A 23147-nucleotide genomic window follows, 5' to 3' on the forward strand; every position below is an offset into this window, starting at 1 on the left:
TGTTTAGATTGATGTTATGTCACTTCCATGAGAAATTTATAGTTCCTCCTTTTGCAACCATCACTTGACACTTTGGTGATGGATATAGAAAGAAATTCAATTCCTTGGCTATCTTACAATGAATAAAAATATGGGTACTACTAGAATCAATCAACACTATTACCTTTTCTTTCTTGATATATCCTTCTATCTTGAGAGTTTGAGGAGTGATAAGTCCTACCAATGCATTACAAAATATAGTCAGACTCATTTCTTGTTTCTCTGAGGTTGGTTCCTAGTGTATATCCTCTTCCTTTGATGTTTCTTGTTCCTTTGGATAGGTTTAATTATACATGCCTCTAGAATTTTTACAACCATACATTCAATTTCACTTTTTTCGGCATAGGGATATCTGTAAAGTTTGATGTTTGGAGGAACACATCCTAGAATCAAGTGAATAGCATGGTTTTGATCACGAATAGGAAGGAGGCCTTTGGAAGTCTCAAATACTTTGGAGTGATTGTCAAATATTCTTTGGAGATCTAGAGAAATAGATGATTTCGATGTTTGAACATCTAGTGAGCAATTTTCAATTATGCATCATTTTTATTTCTTCAAAATATTTGTCATTCCATTAGAGCTTATTTTCTTTATTGGTTACGATGCCCATTAATTCAATTTCCTTTCCTTCCTAGAAAAAATTCAAGAGAATTTTATGAAAAATAAAAGCTATCACCCCAAAGATTGTAACCATTGGAGTCCTAATACAACATCAACACCACCCATTGGAATTGAAAGAAATCTACTATTCAAATACATATTTTCCCATGGTTAGATTGATATTATGGAACTTCCCTAAGAAATTTATAGTTCCTCCATTTTCATAAATCACTTGACACTCTGGTGATGGATATAGAAATTAATTCAACTCCTTGGCTATCTTACAATGAATAAATTTATGGGTACTAACATAATCAATCAACACTATTACATTTTCTTCTTAATATATCCTTCTATCTTAAGAGTTTGACGAGTGGTAATTCCTACCAATGCATTACAAAATATGGTCGGATTCATTTATTCTTTCTCTGGGATTGGTTCCTACTGTATGTCCTCTTCTTTTGATGTTTCTTGTTCCCTTTCTTCCTCTTCATAATCTATGTAAAATAATTTCTTCTCAACACGCTTATGACCCGTATTGTATTTTCTATCATGAGTGTAACAAATCCCTTTTGCTATTTTTTTCTCCAATTGTTGTGGTGTCAACCTTGTAGGTTGTGGGAGGATAGGAGCAACATCACTTCCATTTTTATAGCTGTGAGTGATAGATTTCTTTCTTGCCATAATTTTTTTTTCAACTTTTCTTGCCACCTTGAATTCCTTCTCCAATGAATTAGGTTCCCTAAGGCAAACCTCATTTTGAGTGTTATCCATTAAAGGTCCCTATTAAGACATCAATTCTATGCTCCTCTATATATCATTTACCTTGATATTCAATATTTGGAAGTCCTCAATGTGCTCTTCCATTGAACCCTTCTATTTGAGATTTATCAATTGGCTAAAGAAGGTATTTCTCTTTGTATCCTCATAATGTGCTACCAATTCTTCCATAAAAATTGTCCAAGTGACAATTTATTTACGAGAACAAAGGCATCAAAACCACACAAACTAATTTTGTTCTAAATATAAAGATGCAATGCATACCTTTTGTGTGTGTGGCACATCATGTAGATTAAAGAATTGATCCATTTGTAGTATCCATGTTACCAGATCCTTGCCATCAAAATTTCACATATCAATCTTTAGAATATGGTTGGTCTTCATCCCAAAGTTGGAGTCTCTAAAATCATAATTCGCATCTTGTTTGTTCTCTTTTTGAGTTTCATGAAATGCCTTATCACCACTAGGAAGCGTTTCTTCTAGCAAGTTTTCAAAACCTTCCTTCAAACCTTCTGTTATCACTTGGATTGAACCTCAGGCTGAAGGAAGGAAATGCTAGGGTAACCACAAAACATGCTTAGCCAAGTAGCTAGCCCTACTAGGCTAGGAGAGGGCTCTCTCCGTAAGGATCTCAGCCAAATTGATTGGATCTAGAAACTGATATTAGGCTAGGTATAGTAGCATAATGTTTGGTTTGATTTTGAAGGGTTTTTCTAGATCAGAAGGAGCCAAACAGTTAGGGCAATGAAATTAGGTCAAAATTGTAGGGTGTTCGATGGGGCAAGGTAGGCACAAGGCTCATCACTCTAGGTTTTGATGGGTGAGGTGATTAAAGATAGGTGAGGAGCTATAAAGAGCATGTAAGCAACATGAATTCTTCCTAAACTAAAGAAAACATAGACTGTGAATATTTTCCCAAAACAGAGCATAAAATTATGGGTTCTTCCTATCAACTTGAAAACATCCACTTAAAAGAAATGAAATGATTGATGAAGTACAAAAAACATTTTAACATATGATCAAAATAGAGAAAACTGAACTGAACATCATACCACATGGATCCCAAAGAAATAGCTGCAACTTTTCATTAATCTCCTGCTGAAAACTGATACAAAATGATGTCTACTCAAAGCATAAGCATCCAACTGAGTCCAACCCTTTACAATGAGAAAGAAAAAGAAGATATAGACATCAATTCAACCTCCTCCCATCCTCAGGGGTCGAATCCCTAAGATGAGGAACTAATCCATCAAAAGCTGAACAATAAACTAGAATCTAGGCAACCCTAACAACTTGCCTCTAAAAGGGAGGGAACTGATTCATTTGTCCTCAAGATAACTTTTGATCTAATGAATCTACCCTCTAGTAACTAATATCCATCCTATTTACATGCCTAGTCACCATTTACATCAGTAAAAACATCATCCATGAGAGAAAACCCAAAAATTACAGTCATGGCATAGTAAAGTGAAAATTTAGCATAAAATTGTCCTATGCGTAGCACCCAAGCTCTATGTGTAGCACTTTTTGCAGGACCATTTTGGAGGTCTTCCCAGTGTCCAAATTAAGATCATGATAGCTCATTGGAAATATTGTCTTGTCTACTTTCCAAGTATTTATTTTGTTTCCAATTTGGAGTTGATTTGACCCCTAAAAAATGGATTCTCCCAAGACTGCTTCTATGCGCAGTGCCATGGTCAAAAAGAGGGTAGAAAGGTCATTTTTTGGGTGTTTTTTGACCTTTTGGCTGACCGGTTTTGCTCCAAAAGATTAGAAAATGCACAGGGTGCATGTAATCATCATTGTGAATCCAAAAATGCTGACCATTTCTTGATTGGATGCCCCTAGGAAAAGCGCAGTGCCATAGAGCCAATCTTTCTGAGTCAAAAATTGCAAAATTCTTCAAAAAGGAAAAACTTATCAAAACTTACTCAAAATTTGTGGAGAACACCACCATCAAGTGTCTAGGTTATCCAAGGAATCTTCAGCAAACAACCTAAGACTATCACCCTCCTTTTTTCCTTTGAGTGCTTGTCTTAGCCTTGTTTTCATTTGCTTGACTCTTATGTTACAAATATTGTTCCAAGTCCTGTAATGGCGAGCCATGTGCCTAATGATTTGATTGTCCCTGTTGGCCCTTTGTAGTAGCTTCTCCAAATGCAAATTGACCCTGTCAAGCCATGTTTCTCTATCCTCCTCAATCTCCTTTTCAAGCCTTTGTTTTGTAGTCAAGGTGGCTGGGGTTTCTTCCTCTTGCATTATTGATTTTCCTTTGTCACCTTGCCTCTTTGCTTTGAGAAGTTCCAGCTCCATGAGGACTTGTTTGTCACTTAGCTACTTGTTCTCTTGCTCAAGGTATGAAATGACATACTTAGCTCTCACCAAGTTGTCCATCAGTGCTTGGATCTGTGCATCTTTTTCCCTTATGGTTATATTTTCATTTGTTGCCTCATCTTGAGCCTCTAAGTCGACTATCTCAATGCCATGATGAATGTGTGGTTGTTCTAGTCCATCATGTTCCATCAAAACAAATTCCTTTCCTCTGCATCATTGAGGCTTTCCTCCAGTATCTTTTATTTCCCTTTATGCACCTGTTACATGTAGAAATTTTGAATAATATAACACTTCTTTAGTCATCGGAGAATCCACAGTAAGAACGATTTTCTGCCAACGTTTCGAATCCCAACCGGGATCCATCATCAGGACAACATGAATGCTTTGATAGAAGAAGAGCAGACTATTAGGGTTTAAACCCTAATAGTCTGCTCTTCTTCTATCAAAGCATTCATGTTGTCCTGATGATGGATCCCGGTTGGGATTCGAAACGTTGGCAGAAAATCGTTCTTACTGTGGATTCTCCGATGACTAAAGAAATAACAAACCACAGAGGTCTTAAATCCGGAATATAACACTTATTCACAGATATTATCCTGATTATACACTATTGCGGAATGCATGCATAATACATAACCTCCTCTACATTGATCATCAATTTTGCGGAATTAAAAAAAATGAAACATCAATCGCATGCGCACATTAACACAGTATGTAATGGGGAAAGCATACAGCTAAAAACCCCGAACTATCTATATATTATAATGATAGAGAACATGTAACAATACATAGTACAATACTCCTCACAAGTACTCAGTACTATCTCCACCTGTTACACACAAACTAGCTCTGATCTGAATCAAGTCACAGGTTCAAATCTCCTTTGTTGTTTGCCTGCCTCCACTGTGCAATCCAAGTTGAGAATGGATGAGTATGGCTGATCCAAACTCGTATTTCCTTGGTTGAACCATGAAATCCTCATTGGCAATACTCAATCCACTGAACTGTCCAAGCACTGAGTTAACTGATGTATTCTTTAGTTTCTTTATGAGTTAATAGTTAGTGAATTAATTAAAAATTAATTCACATCACTCATCACTAGTGTATTCTACAGTTAGACTAAATACAACTAGTTTAACCAAGTCAAACTGAACACAACTCCATCAACTCCTCAATCAACTCCACCAAACTCAACCACATGAGTTCTAACTGAAGTCCATCATGCAATAGCTCAACTGACCCATAAGAAAAGCGTATTTCCTTCTGACAGCTGCATGTGCCACATTTGTAGCTCAAACTGAAGTGCTCCAAGAGGATAAGATAATGTTTATAGTCCAAATATTATTATGAGCTAATAATATTCGACTATTCTATTTTTAGCCTGGAAGTCTAAAAATAGAATCCGCCCATATGTCTAAAAATAGAAGTCCATCTATTTTTACCAACATGACCAATCATCCACAAATAGCAACCTGCAACTCATATACCATGATCCATATGTCTAGAAATAGACTTTGCACCAAAAATAGCCTGCAGGCCCACTTAGTGAAGGCGACTCCTTTCCACTAAGCTCCATCATCTTGTTGCATTTTCAACACTCCCTCTCAACAAGATATGGATTATCTGCAAGCCCTATCCTACAACTCTGGAATGTTCTGCATGCAACACATTTGCCCAGTCCACTTGCTCCAACAACAATTGGAACAAAAACACTCCCAACTGACCACTCTATTGGGCTAGGAACATACTCTGATGCTGAAGCTCTACCTGCTGCTGACAAGTGCTCCCTCTCTGACATCTGTGCTACTGCAACATCTCCATGCATCTCGCACCATTGCACACCTCTCTGTGCCACCTAGCACTTGTGCAAAACACTTGTGCCTCTCGCATTGCTGCAGCCTGCTAGCTATGCGTTGTCCTGGGATTCCCTACACTGTCGCTCTCTCTACCACTCCATCTGCATCTGTCTCTACCCAATCAGTCAATTCCTGCTACTCCACATCGGGGCTCCCGTAGCAAGGTATCATCCAAGAGGTTGGGTACCTCAAGGATCCTGCCCCTCCTCCTTGGGACGATCACTTTATATCGCCCCACCTCCTACCTGGAGGTATGACTGGATGTGATCCCTCAGCCCACCTGGCTCGAAGTTTCCCCCTACTGGAGGTCTCTGCATGAGTAGATGTCTCTACTCGATCTCCTCTCAGCTTCCCTTTTTGTGGCTGCTCCACAACGTCCTGAAGCTGCTGCACCAATCGTGGCTCCTCCACAATTATCTGAGACTTCTTCTGGCTCTGCATGTTGAGAGGTAATATACACTCCCTCTCAACCACCAAGTATCCATCAGTTGCCTCACTACTCAAGGCTTTGCATACATCTTGAACCTCAAGAGCATACAGGTTCTTGACCCGTGAACCAATTTGCTTCACCTGTCTAGTGATGATGTGTCTAAGGAAAACCTTTCCCTTACTGAAGACTACATCATAGCCTCTGTCTTCCAGCATCGCGATCGAAACCAAGTTTCTCTTAAGTCCTGGTACATACTTGACATTGGTCAAGGTAAGGCGAGCTCCATGCTCCCTCTGAAAAATAACGGTGTCTACACCTGAGACACTATACTTCTCATCATTACCCATCGCTATGAGTATCTAGAGATATTTCTCCTCCAAAGTACTGAACAAACTCTTGTCACCGGTCATGTGGAAAGAAGCTTCACTGTCAAGAAACCGACCACTTCCCACCATGGATGAATCCATGCATGCGAAGAGTGTGAAATCCAACTCAAATTGTGAAGAAAGTGCCTCACCTTCAGATCCTTCCCCGGATCCCTTCTTGGATTTCTTCTTTGGGAAATTAGTAGCATAATGGCCCAACTCATGACAACGAAAGCATCACACTCTTGATTTGTCAACCTTCTTCCCATCATTAGAAGAACTGGATTCGGAAAGAGAAACCTTCTCCTTCCCCTTCTTTTCTTTGGTAGCCAAATTGCAATTTTCTTCATCAGATGCCTTTGATGAAGATCCGTCCCTGGTATTCTGCCTGATCTCCTCCTGCACAATATCTGACCAAAGTCTCTCCCATCCTGGAAATTTCTCCTGACCATTGACAGAGTCCTGATAGGAATGCCAACTCTTCAGAAGACCAAGGAGAGCCAAGCTCACCAAGTCCTCATCATCGACAGTCACCCCCACACTTCCCAGCTCATCCTGGCATTGGGTGAACTTCGTGAGATACCTGGGCATACTGTCTCCATTATCACAATTAATGTTTCTAAGTTTATCCTTGAGCGCCAACTTCCTCTGGTCACTCTTGCTTTGGAACAGATCTGTAAATGCTTTCCACATCAAGTAGGGAGAAGCCTTTCCATGCAGGTTGGACACAATGTGATCCTTCACGCCCTCCAACAGAATCCTTCGACACTTTGCTATCTTCTTTTGCCAAGCCTCAACGTGAGCAACATCAGTAGGCTTTGGGACCTCAGCATCTATGAAATCCTTCAACCCATTTTCATCTAACACCACCTCCATCTTTTCTTTCCATGCAATATAACTCGAGCTGCCTTCAAGAGCATACTCCAATTGCAATCCGTAGAAAGACATTTCAACTTTGACACCAAGAAAACACTGCTGCAAATTCGAATTCCACTAGCTCAAAACTCAACCGCTTCTGATCTAAAATTCGTGAGAACAAAGTATTTCTCGTACAGAGATTGACTATATGGGAATTCACTGGATATCTCACCTTCCAAAAGAAGGATGAATCTAGAGGCTACCTGGCCCGATTACAGACTCTACCTAAAGAAATAAAATGTAATCACTTCCTGAATAATAGATCTGATGATCAACTTGGCTCTGATACCATGTAGAAATTTTGAATAATATAACACTTATTCACAGAGATTATCTTGATTATACACTATTGCGGAATGCATGCATAATACATTTCCTCCTCTACGTTGATCATCAATTTTGCAGAATTAAAAACAATGAAACATCAATCGCATGCGCACATTAACACAGTATGTAATGGGGAAAGCATACAGCTGAAAACCCCGAACTACCTATATATTCTAATGATAGAGAACATGTAACAATACATAGTACAATACTCCTCACAAGTACTCAGTACTATCTCCACTTGTTACACACAAACTAACTCTGATTTGAATCAAGTCACAGGTTCAAATATCCTCCGTTGTTTGCCTACCTCCACTACACAATCCAAGAAGAATGGATGAGTATGGCTGATCCAAACTCGTATTTCCTTGGCTAAACCACGCAAACCTCATTGGCAATACTCAATCCATTTATTGTGCAAATCTCATGCACAACTATAGTCACAACTGATAGCAATCTCAACCTCTAACATCTGTCTCCACTGAACTGTCCATGCACTGAGTTAACTGATGTATCCTTTAGTTGCTTTATGAGTTAACAGTTAGTGAATTAATTAACAATTAATTCACATCACTCATCACTAGTGTATTCTGCAGTTAGACTAAATACAACTAGTTTAACCAAGTCAAACTGAACACAACTCCATCAACTCCTCAATCAACTCCACCAAACTCAACCACATGAGTTCTAACTGAAGTCCATCATGCAATAGCTCAACTGACCCATAAGAAAAGCGTATTTCCTTCTGACAGCTGCATGTGCCACATCTGTAGCTCAAACTAAAGTGCTCCAAGAGGATAAGATAATGTTTATAGTCCAAATATTATTATGAGCTAATAATATTCGACTGTTCTATTTTTAGCCTGGCAGTCTAAAAATAGAATCCACCCATATGTATAAAAATAGAAGTCCATCTATTTTTACCAAGATGACCAATCATCCACAAATAGCATCTTGCAACTCATAGACCATGATCCATATGTCTAAAAGTAGACATAGTCTAAAAATAGACTTTGCGCCAAAAATAGCCTGCAGGCCCACTTAGTGAAGGCGACTCCTTTCCACTAAGCTCCATCATCTTGTTTCATTTTCAACATTGCACCTGTTGTACCTGTTGTGTTGATGAAGAAGGCAAAGCCCCTTCCATAGTTTGTGGAGCAAGCATTTGCCTATGAGCTGATGAAGAAGGCAAGGCCCCTTCCACATCAGGTGGAGTAAACACTTTCCTATCCTCTGCAAACAACTTTCTAAACCCTCTCTGATATTTTTTGTAGGTTTCTGGCTTCTTAATAACTTTATTCTCTTTAGCCTTCTTACTTTTCTTTACTTTGGCACTGTTGGAAGGCCTTTCTACTTCTTGAGGCACCATTGGAGGAATTTGAAGACCATTGAAGATTCCATTGGCAATAAATGTATCCCAGGAGATGTTGAGGAGGTTGAGATGATGTAGCACAATCATCTTAATCAAGGAATAGTGATAAATACTATTCATCTGCTGGGGGTATGGCTTTTTTTGTACAATGTAAGCCATATTCTCAATGTTCCTGAATAAGAAGTACAAGATGTTCATCATTTTCACTCTTGTGAAGTGCATAAGAAGCCTAATATGATAGGTGTACAATCTGGAAAATTTGCCCTCACATATAAAATACTTCGTAATGATCCTCATCATAGGGGCATACTTGTCATGAAGGAACCTGAAAGGAAAGGTCCTCTTCTTTTCATTCTTGTACCTAGATTTGATGTATGGCTCATAGTAGTGCTCATCCAAATCTTGTGCTTTATACCATTTTCCCCCCACATTCAGAATCCTTGTAGCATCAATAATGATGGAGGAAGAAATTGTAAATGTTATCGTGGCAAGAGTTACCTTGTTATCACGGAGATTAGCTACAAAAACCCTGGTCAGCTCAGGATGATGTTGAACTCTTTGTACCTGCTCACAAAAATCATAACACCCTAAATGCCTGAAACAGGGGATAGTCATATGAGAAGCCTGTAACTCTCTGATGTTTGATGGTTCCTCTCTGATAATTTTTCCTCCCTTATGTGGTTTTCTCTGATGCTGAGGTTCATCTCCCATGCTTTCAGTGCCACTGTTTTCCTCCTCCTCATAATCTTTATCCTCTTTATCCACTTTTTTTGAATTTGAAGCTTTAGAAACCATAGAGAAGTTAATCAAGAAGTGAGTTATGGTGAATAGGGATAGGTGATCTGAATATGAAACTACTTGAAATTCGTTTGCAAGGTATTCAATTCAGAAATAAACATATTTAAAAGCTTCCCATGTCTTGCAGAAATGAAACACATGAACTTTTCAGCTAATTACAACCCATTTAAGCATAGCAGAATTATTTCTTTTTACTGTTTAACACATAAAAACGAATTTGTTCTGCAAAATAAACCAACCACATATGCACAAGAAGTTGATAAAGCAGTTCACCCCCTCCAGGGCTACGTCTGCTGGGTCCAAAGCCTCCAAATGGGCTTGTCCTTGTTTTTATTAAATGCTCAAATTGAAAATACAGCTGAATAGAAGCATCTACAGGAGAAATAGATGGTAGAAATGGATTCAGAACACATGAATCCTTCAGGATTGACTATTGGATCACCTCCAATGGATACCTGCAACCCTGTACAGTCTTCCCAATACTGGCCCCTGGTGGCTCCTAGAACTTTCACGGCTCCAAAACGTATGCAAATGACCTCTGATGGCTGTAAGACCTGCACCAATGGCTTCAGAAGGTCGAAATTATCCAAAATCAAAAAAAAATTCGTCCAAAACCGACTTTCTGGGCCAAAGTTATGGCCATTTACTCCTGACTGCCAGTTTCCCCTAAAAGCACTCCAGCTAACTTTAGCTAACTGCAGTTAACCCCGACAAATATGGCAATTCCGCCAATTTTGGAGCGCCTCCGCCAAAAACTCCGCCATATCTGCAGTTACAATAAATGTCTTCCTCGGGTTGCGTGCTGACCGTTTGGGCTGGCGGTTAGCTTAAGCTCCTGGTTCCGGGTCAAGGTCATATGGAGGGCGGGCTGGCCCTTAGGGGCTGGCCCCCTTTGTTTTCCCGCCCATGAAATTTTAAACCTTAACTTTAATTTGTGCCGCCAATATTTCAAACGTAGCTGCGGTGGTGCAACGGTAAGCATGTTCAGTAGCGTGTGGGAGGTCTCGGGTTCAAAACCCGACCAATGCCAAAATCTTTTAAATACACCACACCGCCCATCCAATTTGGCTGACGTCATCATGGGGCCACGTGGCCTCCTCCGGGCCTGCCACGTGGCGGCCTGTCATTGGCTGCTTCAGAAAGAATATTCCCTGGAATATTCCAAGGGATATTCTTCGGAATATTCTTTGTTTAATTTTTTTAAAAAAAAATCAATTTTCTAATGTTTTGGGCAAGATATTGTTTTGGCCATATCTCCCTCATACGGCGACCGTTTTCCGAACCGTTTGCGGCGCCGGAATCGGGAGGACGAGCACTTTCCAGTCGTTCAGCTGTGAACCAGTTCTGAGCACTTTGAATTTTGAGCATTTTTACAACACCTAGGACTTGAGCACCTGATCAATAGGGGAAGGGGATAGGAGTTTGTGTGATGTAGGATGAGATATGTATGATGTGAGAGTGAGAAGGAGGGTATTTTTTAGTAGGGACTGTTTAGTAAGTAGGGGTTTAGGGATTTTGTTTGGGGGATTAGGGTATAGGGGATAGATGTTGGGATTTTGTTTGGGGGATTAGGGTATATGGGATAGGTGTTGGGATTTTGTTTGGGGGATTAAGGTATAAGGGATAGGTGTATTTGACAATAGGAAATAGGGAATAGGGGTGATATTTAGGGATATGACAACAGAATGTGGGAATGAGGGATATGGTAAGGAGGGAGGGTTTTTAGACAACCTAGGGTTTGAAAATTTAAATAGCAAACAAGCTTCAAAATCGTGAAATGAGTGCTGGGAGGATGGTTTAATGAGTGTACTTACTTGCTTAGAGGCTCTAGGTAGCAAAAGAGAAATTTAGATGGTTGTTAGGGTAGTCTTGGTGTTTGCTAGCCTTATGCGCAATGCCTTGTACATGTGCGAAGTGCTCTGGTTGCATGCGCAACACTGTGCAAAAGTAAATTGGCACACAGGCTCTATGTGTAGTGCTCTGGTTGTATGTGCAACACTCCCTGCTCTATGTGCAGTGCCTCCATAATTATGCCCTGTATGTAGCTCTCTTTGCTCAATGTGCAGCACCCATGGTTTTCTTAGCCACCAATTCGCTTCAACTCCCTTCTCTCCTTCAACTCTCTTCTCTCTTTGTCAAATGAGTATGATGAAGTTTGAAAAATTATTTTGAAATTTTATATAGAGGGTGATTTTGATTTTTCCTTAGAAAAAACCCACTTTATAATGTTTTTTGGAACTTTTACTTTGTCTTCAAATCTTTGTTTAATGATTTTCTTTCTTTGTCTCTTTTCAGAACTGATTTCTTCAATGGCTCATTTCTTGCAGTAAGGAGAAATGCCTGGGTAGCTTATGGGAACACTTATTACATGAAATGACTTGAATTACATAAAAAAAAAAACACGAATCAACTAAAATACTATGTTTTCATCTCAAAAACATGTTTTTGAGAAGAAAACTACATCAGTGAAATAAGATCTTTGTATGATAACCATGAATTACTACCAATCACTCTTTGTTTATTAGTCTTCCTCATACTTTTGCTGCCCTTTATTTACACTAAAACTATGCTTTTCACCTTGGAAATGAACCGTAAGACCTAATGGAAACATGACTGCCTTAACTCTAAAAATAAAATAACTGAAACCATAACTACTGAATGCAACATGGAGATGGGTCAACAAATGTACCTCATGAGGGAAAATTTGATTTTCTGAGAAGAAGAAAATCATCAGTGGACCATTTTGGCATGACCTAGTGGAATGATCGAAAATTCAGTATGAGACACCTAGAATGAAAATGCAAAAGAGCAGATTTGATCCCTAATGGAAGTATGCATATACTGACACTAACACCTTCTATGTCTAATTTTAAACCATTCATGTCATCTTTTATTTCTTCTTTTAAACCATCCATGTGCTCTTTTAGTCCATCTTTGGTTGCTCTTTGTGAGAGCAAAATTTGTTGCGCTTGGTCCCATAATTTTGATATATCATGTTGCAATGCTTTCTTTTCATGTGTCATACTAGAGCTTTCTTAGGGCTTAATGGGTGTAGATTTTTTTTTGGGAGAAATTTTATAACCAAATACTAATATATATATGCTTAAATGTGCCCTTTAAATCACTTCAAACTAATTTTTCAAACAAACGTTATCAAATTTTAAAAACAAAATACACACTTTTTTCTTGGTTTTAGGAGATCAATATTGAAACTGTTGTATCTCTTTAATTTCATCTCTCCAAGGCCCGAAATTTTGTCTTGTGGTGGAACTATGAGTCTTCTTTCCAATGCTACAATTCAGACTGAGATTGGATTCCTCAAGATAAAGTTATGCCCAATCTTCCATGATGACCTAGTTATGGACTGGTTTAGTAGAAAAAACTTGTACATAATGCCATGTATCACAACTTCAACCTTTGTCTCTGAAAATGATACACGACAAAATGTTTGAGACTGAATTCTAGAGCATGCAAAAGCCCTAACTTCTTCAGAACATATCTCATAAAATATAGCGAACCAAGATCTAAAATTTTTACACCAAGTTCACCAAGATTTTGACTCCACATGGTCCAAATTTCAACTTTTGAAGCCTTGTAGAAAATAATTTATAGTGAACATTCCAATATGACCTATTTGAAGTAGCGAAACCCTAGAATCCAAAGCTCTGATACCAAATTTTATGCAACCAGATAAAAGATGGAAGAAAAGATAGATCAACGACTTGAAAATTAGCCTCTTTGAGGGGGAAACCTCCTTTACATCATATAAATGAACAATTCTTAGATGATTCAAATGACAAGACCTCCTTGGTATATATAGAAGTCGAAAGGGTCACAATATAATCAGACCCTACATAACAATAATAATTTGAGGGCACAACTATAACAATAGTGAGCTTCTATGGGGCACAACAATAACAATATGGGGGCTACATGGGAAACAATAAAAATAAGGGGACTACACTAACAATAACAATAAGGGGGAAACATTAACAATAAAAATAAGGGGGCAACACTAACAATAACAATAAGAGGGCTACACTAGTATTATAGGGACATATCAAAGCCCTTCAAAGAAATTGGTAAGAACTAGTTCTCATCCATTCACGAATATGAAAGAGAAAGTATACTAGGCATTTCAAAAATAATTCAATAGTTAAAATTCATATCATAAAGGGAAATTAACCATCATTTGCACACAAAAGAGAAAATGAATGTCTTGATGACTTTATTGAATTAGAGTAGAGAAGGTAAGAATTTTTCCTACAAAGGGTTCTCAATAGCATCAATATAATAATGGTACATCATTGTAATGTTCCCTCCCACCCCCTTGTACCTTCTCATGTTGTGGAAGATGTTACTTTATAATTTATGTGACCCTTAAGGCTTATTATGAAGACGGGGTTACAAAAATCCTATTTTTCCTACTTTGTCAAAACTTAAAATATTTTCCACCATTGTGTTTGGCTCATCAAGATATTTCTATAGATAGATATTTTATATCAAACCGACTCTTGGATTGAAAGTTATGCCCATTTGAAGTTTAACCAAAAAAATCTTGCCACATTAGTAGGGCACTGCCACGTGGCACACACATGGATCTACAACATCAACCTTAATAGTCCAAATCACTCATGGATCCATTATGGCACCTACATGGCCATAGTCATGCCTTTGTGTTACTCACCACCTTATCTAAAATTCATAGGTCCCATAGGGTCTAACCCCTTCGTGCAAATCAATGATTTCTCATTATATCCAATTTTGAGGCGAAATTTGGGTGTACAGGATTTTTCACTTTGGAATTATTTCTTAGACCCCGGTAACTCTAGATCACCACATATCTAAAGGATATATGGTCCTCACGTAATTATTTCACCACCTCAAGATATAGCCTGGATACATCCACAAGGTAGTAAATCTAACCTAGTGCATGTATTCCACCACGTCGGGCCCCACCACAGATACATCCACGAGGTAATAAATAGAGCCCTGCATAAATAATCCACCACATTAAGCCCCACCCTACATGCATCCATGGATTATTAAATCTGGTTCAATGCATATCCATCACTAAAAATATTTCTCATTATGCACAACCTCCCTAATTGCCTAAATCCCGAATACATCTATCAGAACTTTAAGTATCCAACTATTTTGTATATCTGGATGAACCTAAGTGTTGAACCTTAAAAACAAATATGGAACCAGATAAAAAATCCACCAATAACACATCCAAACCCGAATAATTTTTTTGTCAATGACTCATCTGGCCCCATATACAAAATTTTACTTCTACTGTAAAACAACCCTGGTCAAAATAATTTCCATGTCAAAGTTAATAAAGGAAAAAATAAGACCAAGGTCATGAGGCACATATTCCAAGTTGAATGGTGGGAAATACATCCTAGTGTGGGTTTTCATTCAGTTTATTATGGCTAAGGAATTTGGAAAAGGTGATGGCAAAGGCTTTGGAAAGGCAAAGTGGCATTTTGACACATTTATTTATGAAAATAATGGAAATTAGGAGAAAAGGAAGGTGAAAGGTCTCAAGTTGCATGTGAGGAGGAAAATGAAGAAAATAGAGGCCTCATTGATAAAAATGCTTCTAAGGATTAGTTGGCAAGCTTTTTCTCAGACTTGGTGAGTGTAACCTTTTGCCAGTTCAGTTTTGGAGCTCTATCATTATTCTCGCTCACACAAACTCTTGGACACATAGAGATTTCTTGGAGAATTCTAGCTTTGGAGCAAGGAAGGGAAAAGCAAGCAAAGGAAGGACAAGGAAAAGAAAGGAAAGCAAAGAGAAAGAAAGGAAGAGAAGGATCAAGAAACTTCAGCAGGAATACTTGCAGGTAACATATTGCATGTGTGATTTCCTAGCTAGTTTTGACATGCATGGATTTGCATGTTGGTATTTGGTTCTCTGGTTGTCAGTGGCATGGTCTTGCTAGGTTATGATAGTGGTTTTCAGCCTTGCCTTTCCTTTTTCTAGATAGACATGGTGTGATGGGATTGTTTCTCAGTTTTGAGCTTTGGAATTGTTGGATGGTTTCAGAATCCGGGGCGGAGGTGGTCTTGGGAAAATTCCCAAAGGCCTAGGAATCCCTTGACCGGTTTTGGCGGGATACATGATAAAGCATGAGGTTGGAGTCTCAGTTTTGGGCCTAGTGATCTGGTGTGAATTGCAGTAAATCCCGAGAGACAAGGAGAAAAAAAATTCCTCAAGGATAGTGATGGAGTCCAAAGGCATTCCAAGCTCAATTTGGTTTTGTGATCTCAGTGCCAGTTTTGGTGAGATCATGGTTTGGAGAGGGTGGAGGTGGTTTAACCTCTGGATTCCCTTGGTTATTTGTGGATTGGTTTATCCATGAGATTATGCATTCATGCTTGGAATATGGTATGAGGGTGACTCGCTGAAAGAAATATTTGGTTCAACCATGTCTATGGTCGGTTGGTACATGGAAGTCTCGAACCTGGTTGGTTCTTTCCTATGTTTAATAAAAGCTAAGTTCTCTTGATTTTGTACTTGTTATTATGTGGACTTAATGGTTGTTATCTCATTGTTATTTACATGGTTTAATGTTGGTTATAAGCATGGTTATATGATTGGTTATAGTCATGGTTATTTCATGTATTTACTTGTAACTAAAAGGATAATAGATGCAAGACCTAATTGATGTCAAAACAATTAAGGGAAGAGGGTGGTGATCCTTCTTGTCAAGTCTCATATGAGTTATTAGTCATTTATGCTCTGTCTTTTATTCATGTTTTGTAGATTGCATTGATGCCAAGTGTTTGACAGAATGTCAATCTCGATTGGGGATGGTCATGCCTAGTCCTAGAGCCAGTTTTTGGCTTGCAAGTCTTGTTGTCATGTAAATTATGGATTCTGAAAGATACAGAGGTTTCTAGGTAGTGACTTAGATTCTGGGCTTAAAAAGTGGCACAAATCCTAAATTCGCATGCAGAACACTAGGGAAAAAGTCCCTGGAAGCTCCCTTTCCCTTATTGTAGCTACTTTTTGAGCCTCTTAGATGCACCCTTATCCAGGGGTTTGATGCCCTAAAACTTCAGTTGGTCTCAGGGGTTAGTTACTTGAGTTTTTGGCATGGCTCCTAGGAGTTCTGTCACTGATGTGGAAGTTCTGTGTGGTGTGTTTCCATTGATTCCACTTCCTTAACATGACTTAGGAGGTCGAGTCTTTTCATAGTAGACCCTCATCTCATGTTTACCCCAGGTAAGCTGATTAAAGTGGGTATATATGATGGGGAGTGTCATTACATCTACAACACTTAGACTTATAAATTCATATAACTTCAAGGGACTTAGATAGAGTTATCCTTGAATTTTTGCATTGGTCAAAACACCAATTATACAGGGATTAAACACTCATCCAAATATTGAACATTCCAAATATTACACATAGCCATAATACAATTCATGGATCCATTAACCAACCTAGTATTAGACACCAAAAAAAAATAAGTCATAGCTAACACTACTATGTAAATTAAAACATAGAAAAATCATACTAAATCATATAATGGATCTCAAACAACACTATCAAATCCACTGATATATCATGCATTGCATCATTATTATTCCTTTACAAAAATAGACAAATAACAAACACAAACAAATAGAATCCATGATACTCAGAATATTAGATAATGAAACTTTCCACACTACAACAATTTAGTTAAGTTCATCAATTAGTCATTCATGACCATGAAAAATATCTCTTATCTTTATAAACATATCAACAAACACAAAGACCTTCAGGCCCCTCATAACTTTGAAAACATTCACATAAGCATCTCATTGTAGACAAATAAGAATATCACATTCCTCCAATGTTGACACATTCATTGCTCTAACATATATCAAACAATATTCATCATTCATAGTGCAACACATATGTAAGAAAATACACTTATATATATATATATCTATATATATATATATATATATATATATATATATATATATATATATATATATATATATATATATATATATATATATATATATATATATATAAATAAATTTAATGAATGGAAATTGAGGGATGGACTTCAACTCTCCACCGAACCATAGGTCAGCTACACTGCAATCTTTCTTGTAGTTGACCACCCTGAGCTATATTTAGAGTCTGAGGAGTTAAGTGCTCAAGGGAATTCACACCAATACCAGACAACCAAATCACATAGGAATCCAGAGCATGCAGTGTCTCCACCTACTAAGCACTACAGGAATCTAGAGCACACAATGCCTCCACCTACAAAGCACTTCAGGGATCCATAGTCCACATTGTGTCAACTTGCTAAGCACTACAGGGATCTAGAGTCCACAATGTCTCCAACTTTTAAGGACTACAATAATCGAGAGCACACAATGTATCCACCTACTAATCACTTTAGGAATCTAGAGCACATAATGTCTCCACCTGCTAAGAACTAGAGGAATCCAGAGCACATACTGCCTCCACCTACTAAGTACTACAGGAATCCAAAACACACAATTCCTCCACTTGCTAAGCACTACATGAGTCTAGAGCACATAGTGCCTCCACCAGCTAAACACTACAGGAATTCAGATAATACAATGTTTCCACCTGCTAAACACTACAAGAATCTAGAGAAAACAGTGTATCCACCTTCTCTTATTTGTCTTCACTTCACACTCCTCCCCATACTCCCTCTCCTACACATATGCTTCCTTCTGCAAGCTCTCTCATCCTTTCTGTCGTCCTCTCATCATCTATATGTATGTGCATACTTATCTCCTATTTTTCTTCCCATTGGTATATTTTTATCTTGCACGTTGACTCTCCCAACATGTCCCCCGAGATAGGGAGGTCACATGGGCCTTTTCCTTTACTGCAAGTTTCCCATACATAACTTCAATGCTTGCACCAGTAGACCATTTAATCCATTAGGGAGATATGCGGTAAAATAAATGAAGTGGCTTGGGTTTAATCACTTCTTAATCAACTCCTCCTCCTCAAACCTCTGAATGAATACACACTCCTCTAGCCTAGTCATTATTTCTATTTCCACATTATTTATGTGAATAACAATTCATATTGATTTTTATAAGAAGGGTAACAAGAAGGGTTGTGAGAATCATAATGTGATTCCAAGATGTATAATTATAATTTGTTATCATTCCTATCTCTAGAATTATAATAAATAATGGTAGAAAATACTTAACTTATGAAGATCAAGATAAGTGGTATACATAAGGACAATTATAATTACCGAGGAAGAAACATGACATACAACAAAATTTTAAATCCTTGACTCAAAATACAAAGTACATATTCATATCCAAAAATAAGTACATTGCATAATTGTTGAACAAGTTTTGACATATCTAAGTGCAACACTCTTTGTACTCCAATGGAACAAAATCTGAAGCTCACATCAAAACAAAGGAATGGATCTGAGGATGCAACCAAGTAGATAGTGATATTTCATTCATTATTGGTATTCTTTCTAGGTTCATGCAAAATCCTTGTGAAAAGCACTGGTTTATTGCAAAAATAGTTCTAAGATAAGTGAAGGAACTCAAGATTTTGGACTCAAGTATTCCAAGGTGGTTGAATTAAACCTAATTGTATATCTTGATTCAAACTTTGACGGGGATAAGAAAATGGAGTGTTAACTTTAGGGTATCTCATGAGTTTTGGATTGGTAGTTTTCTCCTAGAGATCATGCAAACAATAAGTTCCAATAGATTCCATAGTAAAGGAAGAACATATGGTTGTTGTAGAAGAAACAAAGGAGATTGTGTGGCTCAAGAAAATATGTGAAAAATTGCAAGAGAAGCATGTGAATTCTACTCCCTTTTTGGTTGACATACCTTTGTACCTTGGAAAAGTGGTAGTCCTTCCAAACCTTTCATACTCTTGATTTCATTAAAGAAATCCTAAAACCTTCTAAACTCAATATTATCATAAGATTCGATTATTAGATGAACTCTAATGATTTTTTAATCCCATCTTTTCTTATTTCCATTAATTTGTTATCAAAAGGGATATTGTATTTCAAATTCCTCTAATCATTCATAGTCTTTAGACATCTAATCATTTTTTCTAAAAAGTTATCATTGACTTGCATCCTATTTTAGTTTATTGTTTAGGGATTATTTAAGCAAAAGTAATTTTTCTAGTTGGAGTAGAAGCTTCATTGATTGTTTCCTATAAATCGAATAAAATAACCATTACATCCCCCACATTTCCTTCCACAATTTTCCTTACTCCTAATAATAATCATCAAGCCACCCTCACCTTAGTAGTCCATTTTGAAGAGCCTTCAAAGATTTCCTTAGGTGCCTAACAATAAGAGGATGTTATAATAGGGGTTTGGAATTCAAAACATTTTCTAATTCAACAACCCTCTTCTTAACCTCTCAAGTTATTCCTCATGCTCACCAATGTCATGTTCTATATTTTTTTCCCATGGCTTCATGCATTTTCATTGTGTTAGATGCCTTTGATCCTTTGAATCGAAGACAATATTTATGTCTTCTGAAAGTTTTTTCCTCTTTTCTTCCCCCTAAATATTTGAAATCTCTATTAGTCTATTTGATGGTGAAAAATAATATAGGCATCTTCAAAAATAGGAAAATCTCACTACAATTTCTACTAGCTTGTTACCTCTGAAATGAAGCATCATCCATTTAGGGAAGTTGGCTAAATCATCAAAAACATGTGTATCTTTAATAATGTTGATTTGATCTTCAACAAACCTCTTCGATGATTCTACTATCATCACTCCTTAATGTCTTCCTCTCCATGTGAGTAGGGACTGCATGCTCAATATCTTTTTTTGATTTCTTGAGGTCTTCACCACCACCATCTTCTCCACATCTCTTGTATATTTTTTTCTACTACCGCCACTAAGCAACAATATTCTTCTCAGCTGAATTAAAAGTGTTCTTAGTAAAATTAACAAACCTCTTCGATGATTCTACTGTCATCACTCCTTAATGTCTTCCTCTCCATGTGAGTAGGGACTGCATGCTCAATATCTTTTTTTGATTTCTTGAGGTCTTCACCACCACCATCTTCTCCACATCTCTTGTATATTTTTTTCTACTACCGCCACTAAGCAACAATATTCTTCTCAACTGAATTGGAAGTGTTCTTAGTAAAATTAACAACTCCTCCTCCCCTTTGAGAATTGTCTCTCAATTTACCCCTTTGCACCCAGCACTTGGTTGCTCACTAGTATCCTTATGTTTTTTTTCACCAAGAAGGATTTTCATCCATTTCTCATTTGGTTTGATCTATACATTTGAACTTACTTGGTATGAGTATCTTCATGAGGATCTAGGCCACTTAGTTTACTGATGGGACTAGGGTTAGATGTAAGTGCTTCTTCAACATCCTAATCTTCAATAGTAATGTATTCCTTATTTCCTACTCCCTTCTTAGGTAACTCAAATCATACGAAATTACTATTATAACTACTCAAAATCATCAAACATTGAATAACTTATCTAGATAACACCCTAGGATAGTTTTTGATTCCTTTAAATTGAAAGTATCGCCATCTCAGATAAATGCCAAATATCTTTCATAATTGTTCCCACACATTTGAAGGGTGTAGTGAGGAGATTCTCCACTTCTTATGATGAAGAAAATCATAACATTTGAATATTTCCTACATGGTTCTATCACAAATAAATGGTCCTAAACAAACTTGCTTCCACAAAATTAAAGGGTACAATGAGTAGTTGCCTCACTTCTTATGATGGAGGAAATCATAGCATTTTGAATATTGCCTCCATGGTTTTATCACAAAGAAATGGCCCCAAACAAACTTTGGAAGATAGTAGAGTTTCTCCTCAAAAGGCTTACATCTTGATATACGTGTATTATTATTATTTGTATAAATACTCACCCCTTCCTAACAATAAATCCCTACCTCTTTTTTTGAAACTATGAGGTGCACAAGCTATCATCATTTTTCTAAATCATCTTACAAAATTGTCTTAAACTTTATAAAAATGAAATGGGAGCTTGTGCCTCCAAAGAACCAAGTACCATTTGTACAAAGACTACCTCTAACCTTATTCACCTTGGGCTATCAACTTTTTAAGTGAATTTATAAAACTAAAATGAAAAACTGAGCAGGATGATATATGAAATCTCTTGGCCCTCTTTCCATTTAAAAAACTGGCATGATATCTCACTTGACATGATTTAGTTTCGATTATATATATATGAAACAACATACGTGTGCACTTACATTATAAAATTTTATCTAGTGAATTGAGTTAAAATCCATGCCATTTCCTTATATGGCTTTTTCATCTCAACAATATCAATCTAATATACCCCTTCATAACATCACCTTTTGATCACACTAAAACCACTATTGTTCACTTTAGATGGAGTCGACTTTTAATATCATAAAACCTTCACCTTCATATTTTATAGTAGCTCCAATAACCTTCTATACCCAAATGTTATAAGAGAAATAAGCTCCGTTCTTTCCTCGTAATACCCGTTCAAGCTTTCTTGTGCACAAGATGTCATAATGCCATGTAATTTATCATTCCTTCTATACATTTTGCATTGGGCTCATTAAATGATAGTGAGACAAATACTAGTTCGGTACCAAATTGATACGATTACATAGATTGGACAAAGCTCATGCTCTATGTAAAATTGGCAACAATAGGTTAAAACAGGGCTCTATGAAGGTTATATATGGCGAGCATCTCAACAAGGGAAAGTTGTTCCAAACTACAAGCCTCCCACTCAAGGATAGTTTAATCAAGGTTACCCCAATCAAGTTTGATGCAAACCCTAATTGCCATCAGAGATTGATTCGAATATTGTGTGCATGAGAGACTTATTATTTTAAAATTCCAATGCAGATTGAACTCAGAGATTCAAAATTTTTGATGCAAACCCTAATTGCCATCAAAGACTTTTGATTGTTCCAAACTACAAGCCTCCCACTCAAGGATAGTTTAATTAAGGTTACCCCAATCAAGTTTGATGCAAACCCTAATTGCCATTAGAGACTTTTGATTCGAATATTATGTACATGAGAGACTTGTTATTTTAAAATTCCAATGCAGATTAAACTCGAAGATTCAAAAATTTTGATGCAAATCCTAATTGCCATTAGAGACTTTTGGTTCGAATATTGTGTACATGAGAGACTTGTTATTTTAAAATTCCAACGCAGATTAAACTTAGAGATCCAAAATTTTTGATGCAAACCCTAATTGCCATTAGAGACTTTTGATTCGAATATTGTGTGCATGAGAGACTTGTTATTCTAAAATTCCAATGTAGAACTCCATAC

This window comes from Pinus tabuliformis, chromosome Q (genome assembly GCF_031772625.1).
Source record: "Pinus tabuliformis cultivar Carrire ecotype Pingquan chromosome Q, CPIR1, whole genome shotgun sequence".
Classification (NCBI taxonomy): Eukaryota; Viridiplantae; Streptophyta; class Pinopsida; order Pinales; family Pinaceae; genus Pinus; species Pinus tabuliformis.